The sequence below is a fragment of the Eurytemora carolleeae genome, unplaced genomic scaffold (assembly GCF_000591075.1).
Source record: "Eurytemora carolleeae unplaced genomic scaffold, Eaff_2.0 scaffold1434, whole genome shotgun sequence".
Lineage (NCBI taxonomy): Eukaryota > Metazoa > Arthropoda > Copepoda > Calanoida > Temoridae > Eurytemora > Eurytemora carolleeae.
In genome coordinates this window covers 69091-91062 of record NW_019397323.1, presented here as the reverse complement: position 1 = coordinate 91062, position 21972 = coordinate 69091, and the positions used below count along the sequence as shown (strand labels likewise).

Genomic DNA, 21972 nt, shown 5'->3' with positions numbered 1-21972 from the left:
TTGAAACTTTGCTGTGAAATAGCGCTATAATATACGAATACTCACACATGATCTTGATATCCACAGTCAAAACCAGGATAATGTGGTGTTTAAATAATTTTAGTTATCAATTGATTGATATGAATTTCAATGACAGGATAGAATAAGTCTAAGGTATCCAACGACCAAAAAAACGTACATCTGCTTCGATCTTCCTTGGATTCAAAAAAAAAACATCTAACCTCAGGAATTAGGGTCTTTTGTGAAATCAGGCAACTATTTCTTGTTACGGCATGAGTAATAAAATTTAAAACAATTTTTACACAACTGCTTCTTTTATATTCTCAACTGAATATTGGCCATAAATGCGTAGTTTTTGTTTCTTCATTCATAAAAATTTAATAAAAGTTTTGCCTTATTGCTTTAAAAAAAATTTTTTGTAAAAATGTTATTTTAGTAAAGATTTATTCAACACACAACAAATAAAGATTGCGAATGACAAATGATATGCTTATTACATACTTTCGAAATAAGTAAAAAAAGATTTAGGTTTCATTCATGTGTAAAATAAGTTTTTTAATGTCCTTTTTTGTTATGATATTTATAATTATTCTGTGGACACTGTCCATTGGACAGACTCTTCCAAAGATGACAATGCCCGATTCACAACAGTACCCTGAGAACCTTAATCTAATCAATCTGTGGACGATATTTTTTAGGTTTAAGGTTTTTAGGTTCCTGCAGCAGAAATGCGCGAGTCAATTCTGGAGAGGACTCACAATTAAAAACAATAATTTTTTAAAATTATTAATATGGATGTTTCTTTCCTAGTTTATTAGACACAGATTTTAATGTTACTTATGTGAATCGGACATTGCCATCTTTGTAGGATGGGTCTCCTCTCAGTCCTTTAAAACCTTTTTGTATGTTTGTATGTGAATTTTATACATTTTTGAATTATTGAACAATAACGATATTAATACTCCCTTTAAGATTAACACCTTAACTGGATTCTTATTTAAACTCGTACAGTTTTTGTTTTAAAGTTGTAATCAACCTTTAAACCTGAAATGAAATATTCAGTACCATACTTTAATATTAAATATTTTTAATACAAAATTAATTATTATAATTAGGTTATAAATAATTCTTTTAAAATTAAATTACTTTCATATTTGAATGCGATTAAATATTTGTCCTGGTTTTTATATTTATTAAATTTATTTTAAATCGTTTTAGAATTGAGGGGGGTCAAAACATTTGTTGTGTGTTAAGAACAAAAGATTGGTATGGCATTATTAGTTATGTATAAAATATTATTTTTAAAGATTTAAAGAATTAAACATCACTTGTTATAGAATTATAAGCTTTTAATCTACTTAAAAATATTATCTAGAAATGGGCCAGTGTCCGAATTTAATTAATGTTAGCCGCGTCTTAAATCCCCCCAAACCCGGTTTCAATTGAGCGCCGGCTTAAAACTTGAAAAATTGAATACAATTTTAAGTGGGACCAACCATGTTTGAGCCCCGGCTTAAATTTAAGTCCCGGCTCAAATTCTTTAAATTCGACCTCTGGAGACTTTAAGTAAAATTTAACTAAAATAATCAATGAGATATCAAAATTTATAAATATCTAATTCAATTTGGGGCATTCTTATGTAGTTTGAATATCCTACTCTTTTTTATCTTTTATGTACGATTGTATGAACAGAATGAAAGCCGTTTTTGTTCTCTCCTTGTATTTGTAATTATTTCGAATTATAGTTTTGAGATAAATGTTCTGAACTACAGAATCTTTATCGGTATTTATAATCAAGAAAAAAGCAAAGACGTCAAATATTATGCGGTTTATTCAGGAACCTCTGTACCAAGACGACAAGAACTATGCTATTTATTCAGGAACACTCTGTACCAAGACGACAAGAACTATGCTATTTATTCAGGAACACTCTGTACCAAGACGACAAGTACTATGCTGTTTATTCAGGAACACTTTGTACAAAGAATGATTAAGAATAGTTTAAATGTATAATTTGCATGTTCTTTAGTTGTTAATCCAGGAAAATAAGGAACTTTTGTTCTAGACTTAATGCCAAGATAAAACAGTTTACACTGAAAGTTAAACAAGGAAAACTTTGAAATGCCTGTAGAATTACGGAAACAACGGAATGTGGGGAAAGGGAAGTTTAGTTGTAAACCTACAAAATAAACGTTTAACAGTCAATAAAACTGAAGATAAACTAGATTTTATGTTATATTGATTTCATCTTTACAGAACAATCAAATTCAAATAATCTTTTAAACATATTCTACTTTATTTACACAGGGTTACCAACAAAGAATGGGAATAAAATGACGACCATAAGTTAAGAATTTGAAATTTTTAAATTCCGCAAAGTACTCTCTAAATTCTATTTGTTGGCAACCCTGTACCTTAATGAATTATAAAAGATTTGATTATTGATAACAATATTGTGCGTCCTGTACGTAGCATTCTGGATCAATATTGTGCGTCCTGTGCATAGCATTCTGTATCAGTATTGTGCGTCCTGTACATAGCATTCTGGATCAGTATTGTGCGTCCTGTAAATAGCAGTCTGGATCAGTATTGTGCGTCCTGTAGGTAGCAGTCTGGATCAATATTGTGCGTCCTGTACATAGCAGTCTGGATCAATATTGTGCGTCCTGTAGGTAGCAGTCTGGATCAATATTGTGCGTCCTGTATATAGCAGTCTGGATCAATATTGTGCGTCCAGTAGGTAGCAGTCTGGAACAATATTGTGCGTCCTGTGCATAGTAGTCTGGATCAATATTGTGCGTCCTGTACATACCAGTCTGGATCAATATTGTGCGTCCTGTGCATAGCATTCTGGATCAATATTGTTCGTCCTGTGCATAGTAGTCTAGATCAATATTGTATGTCCTGTGCATAGCAGTCTGGATCAATATTGTGCGTCCTGTGCATAGCAGTCTGGATCAATATTGTGTGTCCTGTGCATAGCATTCTGGATCAATATTGTGTGTCCTGTGCATAGCAGTCTGGATCAATATTGTGCTTCCTGTGCATAGTAGTCTGGATCAATATTGTGTGTCCTGTGCATAGCAGTCTGGATCAATATTGTGCGTCCTGTGCATAGCAGTCTGGATCAATATTGTGCTTCCTGTGCATAGCAGTCTGGATTTATATTGTGCGTCCTGTGCATAGCATTCTGGATCAATATTGTGTGTCCTGTGCATAGCATTCTGGATCAATATTGTGTGTCCTGTGCATACCAGTCTGGATCAATATTGTGCGTCCTGTACGTAGCAGTCTGGATCAATATTGTGCGTCCTGTAGGTAGCAGTCTGGATCAATATTGTGCGTCCTGTACATAGCAGTCTGGATCAATATTGTGTGTCCTGTAGGTAGCATTCTGGATCAATATTGTGCGTCCTGTGCATAGCATTCTGGATCAATATTGTGCGTCATGTGCATAGCATTCTGGATCAATATTGTGCGTCTGTTCATAAACTTCTTTATTCAAAAAGAATTATATACTATGTTTCACGTCTTAAGACGATCCACAGTGGTAAAATTTTTATATATTTTAAAGATTTGAATATATTTAAAACACATTTTCACATTTATTTAGACTTTAGCTGTAGTTTCAAGTGATTTTCCAATTGTAGTTTGGCATTTCCGATTCAGAACAGTACCTTAAACTTTTTTCTGAACATTGACGAAAGGGAAATATTCTTGTTTTCCTCGTGGAAAAGCTGAAAATTAAGTGTCAACGACTGGGAAAGGAATTGAGTTTTTGCCACAAATTAAAATCTTCTGATTCCAATATCTTTGGAATCTGATGGTGCAAACCTTTGATATTTCAAACTTAGATTATTTTATCTATACGTATTAATAGTTTGAAATGTCTAAGGTCTACGCCATTGGGTTACAAAGATATAGAGATTAGAAAATCAGAGATTGTGGCAAAAACTCAACTCCTTTGAGTAAAGTGTGAATATCAAACAAAAGACGTCCCATATTTTCAAATATCTAATGTCGGATGTGGCTTTCAAAAAGTTGAACAAAAATATTTATTTCTGTACATTTTAAATATAAAATATCAACAATAAGTCGATTTTTTGTGAATCAAATATGTGAGGACTCAATTTTCAGTTTGAAAAAAAAATATCCCTATCCTTGATCAGACAAAGCTTAAAAAAAGTTTTCTATATAATAAAGCTCTCTACTAATATAAATTTATATGTTAGCTAAATTTATGCTTTTATTAAGATTATAAGATTTGAATAGAACAACAGCTCGATATGTGAGCATGTGAGTGAGCCCTGATTGGAGCAAACGCTAATGGGCGTGTGAAACTTCTGTGATTCACGGTCTTCTTTCCGTCCTGGCATGAACAAGAACATTTCTCAGGAAAAGGGATTTGTGGTTTTTGTTTGGCAAACATTTTCCCCAAAAAATATAAACAGGGTATCGTTGTGAGTCAATAAGACACGATACTTGAAGTCCAAAGTTCATATAAAGGGAGTGTCCGCGAAAAATGAAAGGGGGTATAGGCTTAGTGCGATAAAAAAGCGCTTTTGATCGATACTAATCTTACTTCTATCTGTTGCGTCTATAAGGAGAAAATTATTAAAGACGTCTCATACGGAATAACTTAGCGGCCATACAAATTCCGAAAATTGCAAATTTGTAAAAAAATCAATTTAATTTCAAACAAATCATTCAGATATTACAACCTATAGTCATCGATTATCTTTCGCCACATTTGTATATAGTTAATATTTTATAATATTTATGAGTTAATTTGTTTATTTCTCTTGTCGCTTGCGCAACTATCGAAGAATGCCGCACACCACTCACAATTTTCGAAATCCGTTGAAAACGTTTTCTAAAAAAATAAAATATTATAAAATATAAACTATACAAATGTGGCGAAAGATAATCGATGACTATAGGTTGTAATATCTTAATGATTTGTTTGATATTAAATTGATTTGTTTACGGTCTAAGTCGTATGTTGCAATTTTCTGAATTTGTATGGACGCTAAGTTATTCGGTATGAGACGTCTTTAACAATTTTCTTCTTAAAGACGCAACAGATAGAAGTAAGATTAGTAGCGATCAAATGCGCTTTTTATCGCATTAAGCCTATACACCCTTTCATTTTTCGCGAACACTCCCTTTAACAAAATCCAACAACAAAAAGTAATGCTTTCAAATTAAAGATTTTAAACACACACGGCACAAGTGATATGATTACAACAAATACTGAATTAATAATTTAAAATATATTTTTATAAAACTGAAAGCTCATCTTCCATAGTTCGCTCTATTTTAAGAATACAATTAATTTAAACCTTTAAATATCATTCAACAATTATTTTAAAATATCACTGTGTGGCGGCGTAGTGGCGGAAGACGAAGTTCTGGAGGAGTTTAAAACCGAATATCAAGACGCGGCAGGTTGAGCAGTTTCCGGCCACGTCATCTATCTATCTTTTACTTTTGCATAAATTTCAGTATTTTAAAGTAGTAATAAAGTAATTATTTAAACAGGTGTTTATTAACTTGAGCGTAGCTAAAACTGTTCAATATTAATTCGATGAATTTCGATATTTTGAAAATTTTAGAAATTAAATGAATGAAGCAACTTAAATCACTTTACAATAAAACATATGTGAAGACATATTATAGGATTTCAAGAGTAAGGAACAAAACAACTTGAAAGGATCCGACTTTGAGTCTTTGTCGCAAACTCAAATTTTCTAATCCCTATATCCTTGTAACCTGAAGGCGTAACAGAATCATACTAGTTTGAGTCAAATAGATTATCAAGAGCAATAAGTGGCAACAGAAATTTTTTTTTTTATATATATTTATTTTATGCTAATCCATTTAAATATTTCAACAGGTTTACATTACAATTACAAGATATAGCATTACATTTTCATCATTTTCATAATTTCCCTCAATCTTAAATCTAGTTCAACCTTTGTAGGTCTTCGTTCAGGCTCGGGGACAGGCACAGGATTAGGTGCAGGTTCAGGGTGAGGATGAGGTTCAGTTTCAGGTTCAGCTTCAGGCTCAGAATCAGGGTTAGAGTCAGGATAGGGTTCAATTTCATACTTAGAGCTTTCATGTCTATTTTCCCCGTCCAGCTGAGGAATAGGAGATACTAGAGATTGAGATTGTGACTTTCTCTTCTTATGGGAGGTTAAATTTGAGGTTTCTTCAATACTTGGCGGTATCACAGAAACTATCTTAAGGGCCTTGAACCCTTCCTTGGACTGGGGGCCTCTCATGGACCTCTCCTCAGACTGCGGGACTCTCAGGGCACACCGGACTAACCAGAGTGAATAGCATTCGGTTTCTTCTATTTAAATTCAAACGTGTTTTGGTCTATAATTCAATAATCTTTTACTTTACGGATTTATTTATTCTAAACATTTTCATTCAAAATGCATATGCCGACAAAAAAGTATTCAAGAAAAAAGGCTATACAATTATGTCTAATGGGTCAAATTGTGATCGAAAGTCACAGCTTTCTGGAATATTGACAGAACCGTTAAATCCACGTGAGGGTCCTCTCCTCGGACTGGGAGTTCCTTGTGGACATCTCCTCGGGATTCTCTCTCCTTGGACTGGGGGGTTCTCAGGGACTTCTCCTTGGACTGGGAGTTTCTAGTAGACCTTTCCTTGGACTGGTAGTTTCTAGTGGACCTCTCCTCGGACTTGGGGGTGCTCAGGGGTCTCTCTTCGGACTGGGGGGTTCTCAGGGACCTATCCTCGGACTGGGGGGCTCTCATGGACCTCTTCTCGGACTGTGGGGCTCTCATGAACCTCTTCTTGAACTGGGGGGCTCTCATGGACCAGAAACAGAACAGTAAAATTGACCAATTATGCAAGACGCTACAATTGTCAAATATAAAAAGGAAAACAAAATTTTCTTACATTAATTGCTTTCCAAGATTAAATAATAAAAAAGTGTGAAAACAGAAAATAAAGAACACATAAAATTGCACTTATTTTACTGTAAGATAAGAATTTTATTCTAAAATTATCACTATCACTATCACTATTGTACCAGACACTATTTGGTTTGAAATATATAAAGTTGCGAAAGGTCTACGACATTAGGTTAGCAAAGATAAAGGGGTTAAGAATACAGAATTTGTAACAAAGACAAAATTCCTTTTTGTGGTTTAACAATTGTTTATGCATCTTAACTATTAAACACATAGTTTTGCCAATTTTTTAATCTTTATATTGATATGAAAATTGTAATATGCTTACAGCTGTTTTTCTGCAGCAGTTACATGCTCAAAAAAAAGAAATTCTTGCTTTCAAAGGCAACGAATGTGAGATGTTCAGAGCAAAGAGGAAAAATGAAATCTTTACCACAAACTCTGATTTAATTTCTAATCCCTATTTTTTCACAAATGTCATAGGTAGCTTTTAGATATTTAAAATCTGAAATTTTGTTTGATGTAATAATCTAAGCTTGAAATATTTTTTAGCATCAGGAATTTAAAAGATATAGGGATTAAAAATTTGAGTTTTTGGCGAAGACTCAATTTCTTTGTGAAATTATTCCTGGAAACTCTATAGTGAAGTTAAAATTGTAATTTGCTTTGTAGTTTTTTTCTTTGATTATTTCAATGTTTGATATGTTTTTTAGCTGATTGATGAGGCATGTTTACTCTTTAACTTTTAAACTCCATAAGTCATATCTGTTAGTGATCAATTTTTCTTTCTATCCATTTATCTATCTATCTGTCTGTCTGTCTGTCTGTCTGTCTGTCTGTCTGTCTGTCTGTCTGGCTGTCTATCTATCTATCTATCTATCTATCTATGGTACCAGTACAAACGTCGGACCCACAAACGTCGGACGGTACAAACGTCAGACAGTACAAACGTCGGACCAGTACAAACGTCGGACCAGTACAAACATCGGACCAGTACAAACGTCAGACTGGTACAAACGTCGGACCAGTACAAACGTCGGACGGGTACATTTATATGGAAAAACGTCGGACTAAGGAGGAAAAAATATAAATGAATTTTCAGACTAAAATTCTTGTAAATTCGCAATTTTCTCTCAAAAAAATTCCCAATTTTTTTTGTTAAAAATTCTTAATCTCACAAAGTCTGGATACATGGACGAGGAGACTGCTAACTATGTTGAGGTCAAGCAGGGGGGAGGGCACCTACTTGATTCAAATCAGTTTGAATATAGGGTTACAAAAAAGAAACCCAACAAAAACTATTACCAATGCATTCAAAGGAAAAACAATTCTTGTCCTTCAGGAGCAGTTGTAAACAATGAGAATGACAAGAATATCAGTTTCCTGAGAGAGCATACACATGACAGTGATCTTTTGAAGAAACGAGAACGTGAAATAGGAAAACAAGTAGTTAAAGAAAGCTCTGGAAATATAGCAATAAGTCCACAAAATGTTCTTGGAAACATCTAACATCGGGTTGCAAAGATATAGGGATTAAACTGTATGATCTTGTAGAATTCATATTTTGAAATTTTTTAAAACAGTGGTCCATTCCAAATCTACCAAGTCCGACGTTTTGTCTCATAAATGTACCCGTCCGACGTTTGTAATGGTCCGACGTTTGTACCAGTCTGACGTTTGTACTAGTCTGACGTTTGTACTAGTCCGACGTTTGTACTGGTCCGACGTTTGTGCGTCCGACGTTTGTACTGTCAGACGTTTATGGCGTCCGACGTTTGTGCGTCCGACGTTTGTACTGGTACCCTATCTATCTATCTATCTATCTATCTATCTATCTATCTATCTATCTATCTATCTATCTATCTATCTATCTATCTATCTATCTATCTATCTATCTATCTGTTATATATCGGATTGAAGTGTGCTGAACTTGTGACCAAAGTGCTATAAAATCAGTTTCATGATGATAGAAGGATAGAAGGAAAGAAGAATAGAAGGACAGAAGGATAGAAGGATAGAATTAAGGAGAGAAGTAAAGAGATGTAAGATCTAGTTTTACAGAAAATTCTTATTTTAATGATTAATTCATCTATATGGGAAATACACTTTATCATTTTATTTTTTAATAAGAAAGACACAATTTAACTATAAACTTCCAGAAAAATTCCCCTCAAAGGGACTGTTAGTGTTTTTTTAAGTGACCCCCTATTTAAAAATAAAAAATGGAGCATGCACAAATCAAAAAGTTCCTGTTTTAGACGTTATCTGGTCACTAATGTAGATGAAAACTTACTCCATTGCTTCTGTAAAAGCAGATATACTCAAGTCACATTTTTAGAGAAACCACAAATAAAAACAAGCAAAGTATAAAAAGAGAAACATTGAATAGCTTATTCATTCTCGGTCAGACAAAGTTTAAAAAGGTAACACCAATTATTTTATATTTGTATATAAATATGTAAATAATTTTTTATTTCTTAATCTACAAATTGTTCTTTTATCAAGGAAAAGTTTCTTCTGTCGCGTGATTTTTAATAAAAATTCCTTCTCAAATATTTTCAGAAAAGGATGAAATAAATTTGTATAAATGTGACTTTTACGATATTATTTATATTTCTGAGCATATTAAGCAAGGTTGCAAGTGCTTCTGGGAATTATTCTTATTCTTGGTTTTAAGCTAAACAATTCCAAAATTAAATTAATATCAGCATAATGTGAACCAGTAAGGATTCACAATTGTAAATAATACAGTACAATTTAATGCCCCCAAGTGAGATATGTTTGTAGGCTGACAAACCAAACCCAAACCAAGCTACAAAGGGTATTGAACCCTTGATATGTTTGAGTATGACAACCCAACCCAAACCAAGCTACAAAGGGTATTGAACCCTTGATATGTTTGTAGCCTGACAATCCAACAAGTCACGCCCCAAAGGACATTGAACCCTATTCAAGTTTAGCTGATTCAGCTAGAGAGGGTGGAGCTAGGTACCTATTCATGTCGGAGAAAGGGATTCTAACAATACTCCAGGCCAGAGTAGACAGGAGCATGATCGGCCATGTTATCCCCTGCTCAAGCCAGTTATCATCAAGTACCCAATCTTGGTTTCTACAAAATAATAATGATCTCAATTATTGATTAAAATACAAAAATTATATTTTGTACTTTACAATTAATCAATTTGTAATGAAATACAAATGAAATAATTACAATTTACTCTAGAGAGGTTTGGTTCATACATACATCAACTGCAACTAGATAAAAGAAATATTGAAAAATTAAGTTAAATTTACGTCTCCGGGTAGCTTTAGATCCCAGACCGCCTACATCTGTAGGTAGGCCAGATCCATGGTGTCTAAAAATATAATATTTAAATTTATAATTAATTATTAAGTACCAAAAATGAATAAGTTACCTAAGATTGCATGCCTGAAGTTCAGGGGTCCCTGAAGCTCCTTGCAGAACCAGGTGTCTGTAAAAATATAATATTAAAAATTTACAATTTATAATTTTATATGAATTCTTAAAAAACATTACATACCTAGGGAACAGTCTATTGAGTTTATTAGTTAAGACAAGGTCCCTCCAAATATTCCAAAATAATTTAATAAATAACAAATGTATTATTTTAAGTATAAATAGTTACTTAGCTCAAATCCAGCCTCAAGAAGCTGAGAGGCCAGGTATTCGTCTAGCTGAGGTTCTTCACAAGCAGCTCTAGGGTTTTTAACTAACATTAAATGGATATTTCAAATCAATTTATATTATACTATAGCTAATTTATTTCAATATGTTACTGTACAGGGGCGTAAATAAGGATTCTGTAGGGGGTTATAATTAACTAATCTAATACATTAGATCAAAAAAGGGCCACAGCTATTATGCTATTATGCAGCTATTACGGACAGGGAAGGGGTTGTGCATTTAGAGCCGTTTGCACTTTTTTTAGAATGTTGGCAAGTTAAAAACTTACTCGATCAGCAAGTCCTTCGGTGCCGTATATTCCGACCTAGATGATTCTAACCTAAAGGTTTTCTGGCCTAAATATTGAGTAGTTTGCACGTGTTTTAGGTCGGTTTGATTGAAAAAAGCTTTAGGTCCCTTTGACATCCTATGATTAATATATAGGTTTTCCGACCTAATATTTTGAGATATATTTAGGTTGGTTGAGCATATATATTAGGTCTGTTTACCAGGAAGTTTAAGTTGGATTAGTGACAATTTTAGGTCTGTTAAGCAATATGTTTAGGTTGGTTGAGCAATTTTTTTAGGTCGGATGAGCAATTTTTTTTTGGGCGGATGAGCAATTTTTTTAAGGTCGGATGAGCAATATTTTTAGGTCGGATGAGCAATTTTTTTAGGTCAGATGAGCATTCGTTTTAGGTCAGATGAGCAATATTTTTAGGTCGGATAAGCAATTTTTTTTAGGCCGGATGAGCAATATTTTTAGGTTGTTTACCAATAATTGCCATAATTGTGAACTGTACCACTACTGTTTCAGTAATGCTTAAAACAGGGTTTTTGAGGGGGGCTCAACACCCGTTGGGGCCTGTACATGCATCTCATATTTAAAACATGGATAAAATTGGTCTTTCCTGGCCGCAGCGCTCGGCCCCCCTAGCACGTCCTATCCGCAGCGCTTGGCCCAGAATTGAGCTTAACCTAACCTAACCCTAAAATAATACTAAATAACTTAAATCATTTGGTAATTTCCTAGAGAACGATTTTTGGACCCCCTTCCCCCTCCTATCAATTTTTTACAAGACTTTTTCAACAATTTTCAATTAAATGTAAGACATGTGGCCCCAGTGCTCGGCCCCCTAGCCTGTCCTAGCCGCAGTGCTTGGCCCAGAAAGTGTCATAGCTTAACCTAACCCATGGTCGCAGCGCTCAGCCCCCTAGCCTGTCCTAGCCGCAGCGCTCGGCCCAGAAATGAGCTTAACCTAACCTAACGTATATATACACTAATTTTATTTAAAAATTTTGAATTAAAGGTCTTTCCTGGCCGCAGTGCTCGGCCCCCTAGCCTGTCCTAGCCGCAGCGCTGGGCCCAGAAAGTGTCTTAACCTAACCTAACCCTAAATAAATACTAATTTAATTGAAAATTGTTGTTTATATGTTGTTAAACTTTATATTTAAACATTTAAAAAAAATATTACTCATCTATTATAACCTCTGAAATAAAAATATTACTCAACCAACCAAAAAAATATTGCTCATCCGACCTAAAAATATTGCTCAACCGACCTTAAAATATTGCTCAACTGACCTAATAAAATTACTCATCCGACCTAAAAAATTTCTCAACTGACCTAAAAATATTGCTCACCCGACCTTAAAATATTGCTCATCCGACCTAGAAATATTGCTCATCCGACCTAAAAATATTGCTTAACCGACCTAAAATATTGCTCAACCGACCTAAAAATATTGCTTATCCGACCTAAAAATATTGCTTAACCGACCTAAAAATATTGCTTAACCGACCTAAAAATATCGCTCATCCAACCTAAAAATATTGCTCATCCGACCTAAAAATATTGCTCAACCGACCTAAAAATATTGCTTAACTGACCTAATAAAATTGCTCAACCGACCTAAAAAAAATTCTCAACTGACCTAAAAATATTTCTCATCCGACCTTAAAATATTGCTCAACCGACCTAAAAAATATTGCTCAACCAACCTAAAATGAATCCTTATCTAACCTAAAATTGTTGCTTTAACCAACCTAAAACATATTCCCAACTGACCTAAAATATATTAATAACCGACCTAAATATATTTCCAATCTTTAGGTCAGTTTGGGACATTTCGCTAATCGAACCTACAGATTTTTAGGTCGGAAAAATGTTAGGTCAAAAAAACGTTAGGTCAGAAAAACGTTAGGTCAGAAAAACGTTAGGTTCGTTTCCTCTAGGTTCGATGAGCGGGTACCAGTCCTTCAAGTCCTTTTCCTCCTTTTTCGATTCAAACTTCATTTTCTTCGATGGTGTGGACATTTCTGAAACTAAGTTTTTAACATATAACTANCCGCCCCCCCCCCCGGCCCCCCCTCCTATCAGTTTTGTACATGACCACTTTAGTATTTATTTAGGGTTAGCTTAAGTTAAGACACTTTCTGGGACGAGCGCTGCGGTTAAGACAGGCTAGGGGGACGAGCGCTGCGGTTAAGACAGGCTAGGGGGTCGAGCGCTGCGGCCACGGGTTAGGTTAAATTAGACGTACTTTCTTTGTAAAAACTACAAAATTGATAGGAGGGGGGGGCCGGGGGGGGGGCGTCCAAAAATCTTTCTCTAGGAAATTACCTGTATTTCAAATAATAATTATGAAGTGCGAACAATAAAAAGGTATATTAATTTTATTATGAATATATGCAGTGAAGAACTGGCACAAAAAATGCCGTAAGTGCAACTGCAGTGTAGAATGCCGATGATATATTCATTACTCATACAAAAAAAAAGGATAATCCAAACCGATCTTGCAAGCATTAATGTAATTAGCTCAAAAGTAAAAAGATTCTTTTAATATAAGATATATCACCGAAGGTAAATTCAACTGTACTGTTGGTTTCGTACTTCGTAGCCATCTTGGATCTAATTCAGGGATGAGTTCCGTTTACTTGGAATTAAATTCTGCAAATTTCGGAATTGTTTTCTGAACTTAGAATTATATTCTTTTTATATCGGAATTGAGTTCTAATATATAAAATACAGAATCAAATTCCGATAATGACAGAATATTCTTTCCTAAATTAAGAAAATGATTTCCGGGATGAAAAGGATTCATATTCTGAAATTAAGGAAAGGGATATCCTTAAAAGTCGGAAAATGATTCTCATTTATAGGGAACTTATTTCCATTTCCATTTCCATTCCCCGTGTGTGTTTACAGTGTAGGCTCTTCTCCAAAGAGCTCCTATTAAGTTAATTTAAGAGTATAATCCTGCATATGCTATATTAATATTAATATAATTACAATTATTTAGTACGTATGGAGTAATTTGAGCCTTCTTTCCTTAAACTTCAAGAGTTGTTTCTTGATCTGACAGTGTTATTGTCTGAAATTACATATGTGACATGTATTTACTCCGTTTATTCCATAACTTTATTTAATAAAAATTATCTCACCAAAGATATTTAGAAATTCCCTCTGAGAGATCCCTGAACGAGGTCAGTGGATTAACTTTATTCCACATAGAGGACAACTGTACAACCCCTCTAATTATTATTCATTTAAAGTTTGAGTTTAAGTTTTTTGAAAAAATCTCTCCTTTAATTAGGTTCACAGCTCCTGGATGTTCATTTAATAAAACTGGTTTTTAAACAAATAATCAAAGCACACGAAATAAAATATTGTTAAGAATAATAATATATTGTAATTAAATCTGTAAACCTGTGAATAGAAACAATAATCATCTCTAAGTCTATCTTCTAATGGGTTTTTAAACATTCTTAATGTATACCTACATTCTGAATTTTATCAACTAGAATCAGTTTTTTCTATCCTCATTCAACTTCAACATCTAAAGTTGGCTTTATAAGATGCAGTATTTGAGTGGTCAACAACACCCTTCTCTCCTTTGTATTGAATTTTCTATGAAAAAAAATATATCTATTAGGACTGTAAATCTTTATGTAATAAATGTGGAACATGGATACTCCATCTACTGTCATAATAATCTCAGAATATTAATTTCTATAAAACATTTTCCAAGAAATGATGATTGGATGGCCCAAGAAAGAGATCTTCTAATTCATTTTAAATTTTCAAACTTTCTACATCTCATTAGATTATTTTTTTTAGCCTGAAGGATTCTTGGAGTCGCACTGTTCTAGAAATCTAGGAAAATATTAGTGGGTTCCTTCTCTCTCACTCCACTGACCTGAAGAAAAATAGCACTTCTATTAATATTCCAACCTGGGATTATGGAGGAACTTTAATATTTACCTGTTAGTAATTTGTTGCAGAGGTCTTAGTCCACCCTTGATGATACTTTTCATTTTACCCCTGGAAAGATTATATCAGAATACACTAGTAGTATCTTTAGGGCCAAACCTAGAGAATTAAATAACAGTTTTTCTATTAATTATTTCATTATTTTAATATTATGAATTTATTTACATTGTCAACCAGATGTAGGAACTGTTGTTTGATGTAGTTTTCTGTTTTAGGTAAAGTGTAGTGTGTACTGTGCATTTTATTAAAGAAGTAATGAAGAATTAAGCATACCAACATTAGGTCGTCAATCAGAAAATAGGCCTAAAAAACCTCAAACTCCGCAGTTGTAGCATGGTCGTAGGTTTTAAAATGGGTTCCATAAACTCATCTAGGCAGACGAGGCTGCCAATAAAACTAGGATCCATTAAAAGCTTGAGTTATATTCCCACCCTGCTCTTGGACACTCTCAGGGACATCAATTTCTCTAGTCATCAAGTGAAGAGTCTTGAATATCAATACTATATTATCTTTAAATTTCCTACATGATACAAGTCTTGTTGACCATCTTTAAAGACATACAGTTATATTTACAGGAAAAAGGCGAACTAAATTAATTTTTAATCAAAACTAATGAAAAATTTTCAATATTGAAAACACATGAATATACAGGTCAGAGGTCCACCCACATAGAATTTGAGACTTAAAAGACTACCTAAGAATCTTTCTATATAGAACAATTTGAGGGGTTAAAAAAAACTTTAAAAGCTTTGAAATAATGTTATCTGTTTTTTCCAGTTTAAGTAATAGTATGATCATCAGAAGCATTCAGACAAAGATCTTTGTATAACTGTCTTATGCCTGGTCATGCACATCTTTTCAAGAGTCATACTGCTAGGAGGCATCATCTAAACTAATTTACTTTCATTATAAATTTGCATTTTTAATTCCATCACATGCTTCTTAGGAAAATACAGCATAATATCCCATTTAAGTAAAAAAGTATTTTTTATGGACTAATTATTGGCTGCAAACTCTAATTTTCTAATCTCCTTTCCTTTGCATCCTGAGGGTTATAAAGGTACAAAATTTAAGAATTAGAAACTTTAGTCAGTTTATTTAGTAAATTTTAAAAATTTTGGCAAAAAACATTTATATCTAACCTTAATAACTGAGTTTAGGGATGTTTGTGCTTAGGACTATTGTCCAGGAAAAAGTTTGATACATCTTCTATTACATTGACGACAGCTTGGAGCTTTATTACTCTCACAGAATCTAAAAGTAATTCATATCTTGGTCAAAAAAGAAAATTCATAATCTGAATCCCCCCCCCCCCCCCTTCTCTTTGCTGTTAGATTGTTCTGATGCATGAAATAATTAATGCTACTCTGTTCTGTTTAATAGCTTTTAAAAATCAGGGCAGGAACAATACTTTTTCTGAAAGTAACTTTATTCTAATGATACAAATACAAATTTGGGTTTAGAAGAACATTTTAATTTCAGGCTCTTAATTCCAGTACATTATTTAATTAACTATAAAACATTAAATTAGAAATGTTAAATAATGCTTTCATGGTTGAGAAAATTTACATGGAATTTTTAATAATCTAATTTTTTAATGCCAAAATCTTACCCAAACTGCTGAAGAGTGAAGACAAGTTGTGAAATCTGCAGTGCATGGAAACTGCATGGGGCAGTATATTCTTAAAACGTGCACCCTCTCCATTTTGTATTCCTGCCACAACACTAGCCCCATCATGAGCTGTACTGTACCCATGCAGTTAATTAAGCACAACATCAATTTGTTAAGGTTAGAACATTCAAGTTTAGATAATTATGCTGACTATAGATTTTTACAGACATTGATCCTTTGCAAGTTTACAACTACGATTCTCAAAACCCTAAATATTTGCAATCATATGTTGTGAGACAAACTATGAATTCTGATGATCATAGTTTGAAATATCAAATGTTTATACAATGAGGTTGAAAAGATAAACTGCTCAATTTCTTTATATCAAATCAAAAAATTAAACAACCTCAAATCAAAATTTATCTTTTAATTCTTAACTATTTTAGTTCATAAATTTACCTAGTGGTAATCCTGAATTCTCTAACTCCTCAACCAGTTTGGTGAATATAGACTGTGATTCCGCTCCATACAAATGCATATAGGAATTAAAATCTTCTTTAGTTTTCTCTGTGGCTTAGTCAACATATCTTAGATGAAGACTTACATATTGTTTATTACCAACTGAGGGCTTGTCTGCAACTATTAAATAGTATTTGGCCTCCTTGACTTTATCAATTATTATCTGCTGAACCTCAGATCCCATCACTTCAATTAGTTCATTTTGAATACTTAAAGATAACATAGGAATAATCCGTGATGATCCTTTGCCAGTAACTTGTTTTTGTTTGACCAATTTTAGAGCTCTATCAATCTCTAGTTTATATTTATGTAGCAGATCTAAGGTTGTGAGTAAATTTCCCCTGTTCTTGGATTTGTTTTTAGAATCAAGAACCTCATTACCAAATAGTTTGTAATATATTGATTTCAGCAGGCTATCCAAATATCATGAATTTGTGGAGATGTGTATCATTTTATTTCAGGTATACAAATTGCGTTAAAATACGCTAAATTTGCGTACTTGCCTGAAACTCACATATATTGCATTTTCCAAAAAAAATTGATAAATAAACTTTTTAAAAGAATTTAAATTGTCTTTGTTAGCATTAAAATTGCGTAAAAATTGCGCTCTTTTTACACAAATGTTTTGAGTGTTTTAAATATTGAAGAAATTGAGTGGCTTAGGTGCATGTGTGCACTGTGCAGAGTGCAGCAACATACAATAATGTTATATTAAAAAGAAAACTGTGTGATTCGTAGATAAGAATGGGAAGGTGGGGGGATAATTGGGCAAAGAATTTAAAACACTACATAGCACACTGATTTTTAGTACCAAATTTCACTGCAATTTCACATAAAATTTAAAAAAAAAGTAAAAAGGTTCAGATTAAATTTTTTACCAAAAGTATATCATTTAGAAGTCAAGAGTTAGGTTTTAAATTATTTTTAATTATGTTTAATTATTTTAGTTTTTAAAACTATTCTATAATTTTGCATAATACCAAAGTTGAACATTGACAAATAAACTAAGTGCATGCGCACTATAGTTATTATTAGGCACTTAAAATTTTTATGAGGACAAGGAAACTGTGTTCAATCTCCACGCTTCAGCTTCAAGCAGTGAGAAAAGAGGCCTATTGTTTCATGTCATCATGGCTGTGGGGTCACCCATCATTGTATGGGACCTCCAACTGAACCAGTTTTGAAGGCATCTATTGAAGAAACGCAGGTTAACTGCAAATGTGATAATTGTAACATCCGCTGGAAGAGGAAAACTTATCCGAAATGTGGCTCCAATGCTATTAAGCTTCTAGGATTCTCCTGTACTAGCTCAAACATAGTCTGGGTTCCTACTTCCATTGTATGCATAAAGAGTGTGTGTGCTTAGTATATGTTGGTGCCACTATCCAGGAATTTAAAGATCAGCTTAGTACCCATAAGTCTGGTACTGCTCCACTTGTTAGGGAACACGAGAAGAAACACAAGCAGTGTGTCAAAAGTAATTCTTGAGGCCTGGGAGGAAAGATGTGACATGAAGAACCATCTAGTATAGAGAGAGTTCAAATTTATTGATATGTACTTGACACACCATTCTAAAACCAACAAGCTGGGGTTAAATAAATTGAAACCTCATACTATGCAGTCCCAGAATTGCAGCTGGGGAAGCGCTGAGTGAAGTTAAACATCTTATATCCTACAGGGGAAGCTAGAAGCATAGATTACAACAAAACGTCATCTTCAGCTTGGTACACTGAAAGAGGAGTTTAACCCCTTGTGGGAATACAAGCCATGCACAACAATACCGGTGTTTTACTCGACCAGATGTGAGGACTGGACTGCCATGAAAGATATCTCTCAAGAGAGCTTTCAGGGATTAAAACTCCCCATTTTGCATATGGGGTGCAGTTATGGGTAAATTCCTTAATTCCCCTAACTGGGAAACAGTATAAAATGAAGGAACACAGGGAGAAATCCCCTGTACCCGTCTTTCAACAAACCTCCTATTCTCTCTCCTACCTGCTCCACAACTATTTGGAAAGGCATTAAAGAGTATAAACAAGAAACAAGTAGCAAGAAGAAAAAATAAATTGAACAGAAAAAAGTGGAAGGGAAATCTCTTGACAGTAGAGATGGGTGCTTAAAGCAAGATAAACAAGAAAGAAGAAGAAAACTATAAACAGGAAAAAATTAGAAGGGGATTTGACCTTTACACTATCTATTTTTTATCACTGATAGGGATTAAAGACAAATACACAGGATGGCAGATGACCCATCCCCCCCTCTATGTCCTACTCGAGATAAAAAAACTGGGAAATGTGTAAAACGCCCCCTCACCCCTCTCCCCCTCCATCAAGAAAATTTTATTGCTAGGAATGCAGGAGCTGACACAGTATCATCACTGACGCAAAATTTAAAAACAAACAAGGGGGAGAGTAACCTTACCACTCTCAATATGTAGAATATAGGTACAGGGCTCCAAAAAATAGTTCTGCCTCTGCATTTGGCTAGCTGCAGAAAACATCCAAAATATTCATTTATTTTTATTATCAAAATTTGCCAAAGTATGATTGAAGGATGGACAAGGAATGGAAGATCAAGAAGAAAGAATGAAAAACAAGAAATATAGAAGTCTCAAAATGTTTCCATCTGATATCATATTGAAATTTAAAAATATTGTAAAATTTAATTAAAATAAATTATTAAAGTTAAAAATTTTTTAATTAACTGAAGACCTGTGTCAATATAGCTTTTTTATAATGTTTAAAGAGATCTAAATATTTTTAGTTGAGAGAGAGAGCAAACTAGGACAATAATTTTTTATTAAAAAAGGTTTAAATGTGAATGTAATTAACCTTGAGAATTTGAGGTGAAAACAAGTTTGTAGGACAATTTTTTAACAGATAACATTGACATTGCAATCATAGTTGTAAAATATATTTAAATTTATCATTGCATATATTTAATAGATAAAACCTAAGTTTTGCTGGTAAGGCAAAATAGATAGTTTGGTTTGGTGGTAAAATTGGGAGGAATAAAAGAGATAGGAGGAATGATCTAGATGAAGTTGATATGTTTGAAGGTGGGGGTGGTAGCTGTTGTTTCCAATCTATCTATAACCATCCATCTTAAACTTTTTCTCTCCTCTCTGTTATCTGCCAATCTGGTTGTTTGATGAGCACTATGATTCTGATGATTTATTAATGTTTATAATCCACGATCACATAGGTAAATCAAACTCGCTTAAAGTAAGCCAATTGCGAGAGCTTTAGTAGGATTTCTTATCAACACTACATGATGGTGTGTGTTCTTTATACTGGTCAAGCTTGTACTACTTAAAATCCTGGTTTGATTTCAGGGTAAAAATAGCAAATAACAATTTACAAGATAAAAATACATAGATCTAAATTGAATGATAAATTGATAAATTGATACATCATTAAATTAATAATTCTTGTTTTGGGATAAAACCACCCCTAAACCAAGCCAACCATTTAAAACCACGCAGGTAGAGAAAAGATAGAAATCCAAGCGTCAGATACAACTGGTGTATATAAAGGTATTCTAAGAAGGCATTCATGAAACAATAATACATCATTAAATCATAGTATTTTGTTTGCTAGTTGTCATTTGTCTTGTAAAAAGGTCGGCAATAATATAAAACATTTCTTTCTGATTTTATAAGTAAAATCCCAAACTGTAAGAATCCCAAATGAATGTTAACCAATGTTGGGATTGGAAGGATTGGGATTAGGATGAGGACTAGGAAGTTGGAATAGGTTGGACAGGGATAAATTGGGAATAGATAAAATAGGTTTGGAATTGGGATGGATAACAACTAAAGAGGAAGTTGGGATTGGGATTCAATGAATGTGAGGATGATAAAAGGGTTGGTAAATCGGGAGTTGGAGTAATTGGGAAGATTGAGTAATGAATAGATGTTCTACGGGGACCACAGTATTGGAAAGAGAATCAGCAAGATATAGAAGTTCAGAACAGAGGTACAGATCTAATAAAATACGTTTGTAAAGACTATGGAGAATATGTAGTTTAGTGGGTACAAATGTTAATAAGGGGTGAAGACGACATTTTGGAAGGAATTAGCGGATTACTCTTAAGTTGGGATAAGAGAGAGAAAAGAGTATATAAATCATCATTAGAATCATTCAATACTCTGAAACAAAGTTGAATAGACACCTAGTGAACAAAAAGTTAACTTTTGTAGAAATTAAAAATTATAATGATAGTAAATGAAGGGTTTAAATTCAACTAGTTTAATTTGAAAGAGAGTTTAAATTAAGGATGGTTCATCTTTCCCCCTGCCCCCCTCATGGTTTGCTTGAATGATCAGAATGTATCTGCATTGAATCTACACATGAGGGATAGAGGGAAGGGCGGGCTACAGAGACACCGAACTAGCACTTTTACTAGGGGTAGGGTGGCATCATTATATAATGGGCTGTGGGAGGGAGGTAAACCTAGCTGCACTGTCAATATGTAAAACTTGGTTGAGCGGTCAATATGTACACCTTCATTGAATCTTCCCATGAACCCACATTTGTTCCTTTAAAGTGGAGGGGGGGGGGGAGAGTTTAATTAGGAAAATACTAAGATACATTATATAAAAATACACATTAACCTTAGACTAGGAAAAATATTTTTAAATAAAACAAAGATTGAAGATTGAGGATAGTAACAAAACAAAAATAATGCTTACATTTTTTCAATGGTGGAGGGGGAGTTCATAGTGCCCTAAAAGCCTGGCTGTTATAAATATTCAATAAAATTTACTTAAGTGTTTAATTTAACTCGTCCAACGGTTGCCAATATAGGAAGCAGCCATTCTTCTCTAAAATAAAATTTTTTTCTTCTTTTTCACCTCTAATTTTCATTATTCTTCTTTGACACTTTCTACAAAGATATAGATCACTTTATGTGCTCCATCTTTATAGCCTA

The 21972-nt window shown here is 33.6% G+C and overlaps 1 long non-coding RNA gene across 1 annotated transcript; it reads right to left on the bottom strand.

Annotated features, from left to right (window-relative positions):
• Positions 1-9621: 9621 nt before the first annotated feature.
• On the bottom strand, positions 9622-10628 carry LOC111713510 (uncharacterized). The gene is made up of 4 exons (XR_002767706.1): positions 10493-10628; positions 10367-10423; positions 10245-10306; positions 9622-10059 (listed from the first exon to the last, which is right to left on the bottom strand). It is a non-coding gene; the product is annotated as an uncharacterized LOC111713510 (long non-coding RNA).
• Between the last annotated feature and the right edge of the window lie 11344 nt (positions 10629-21972).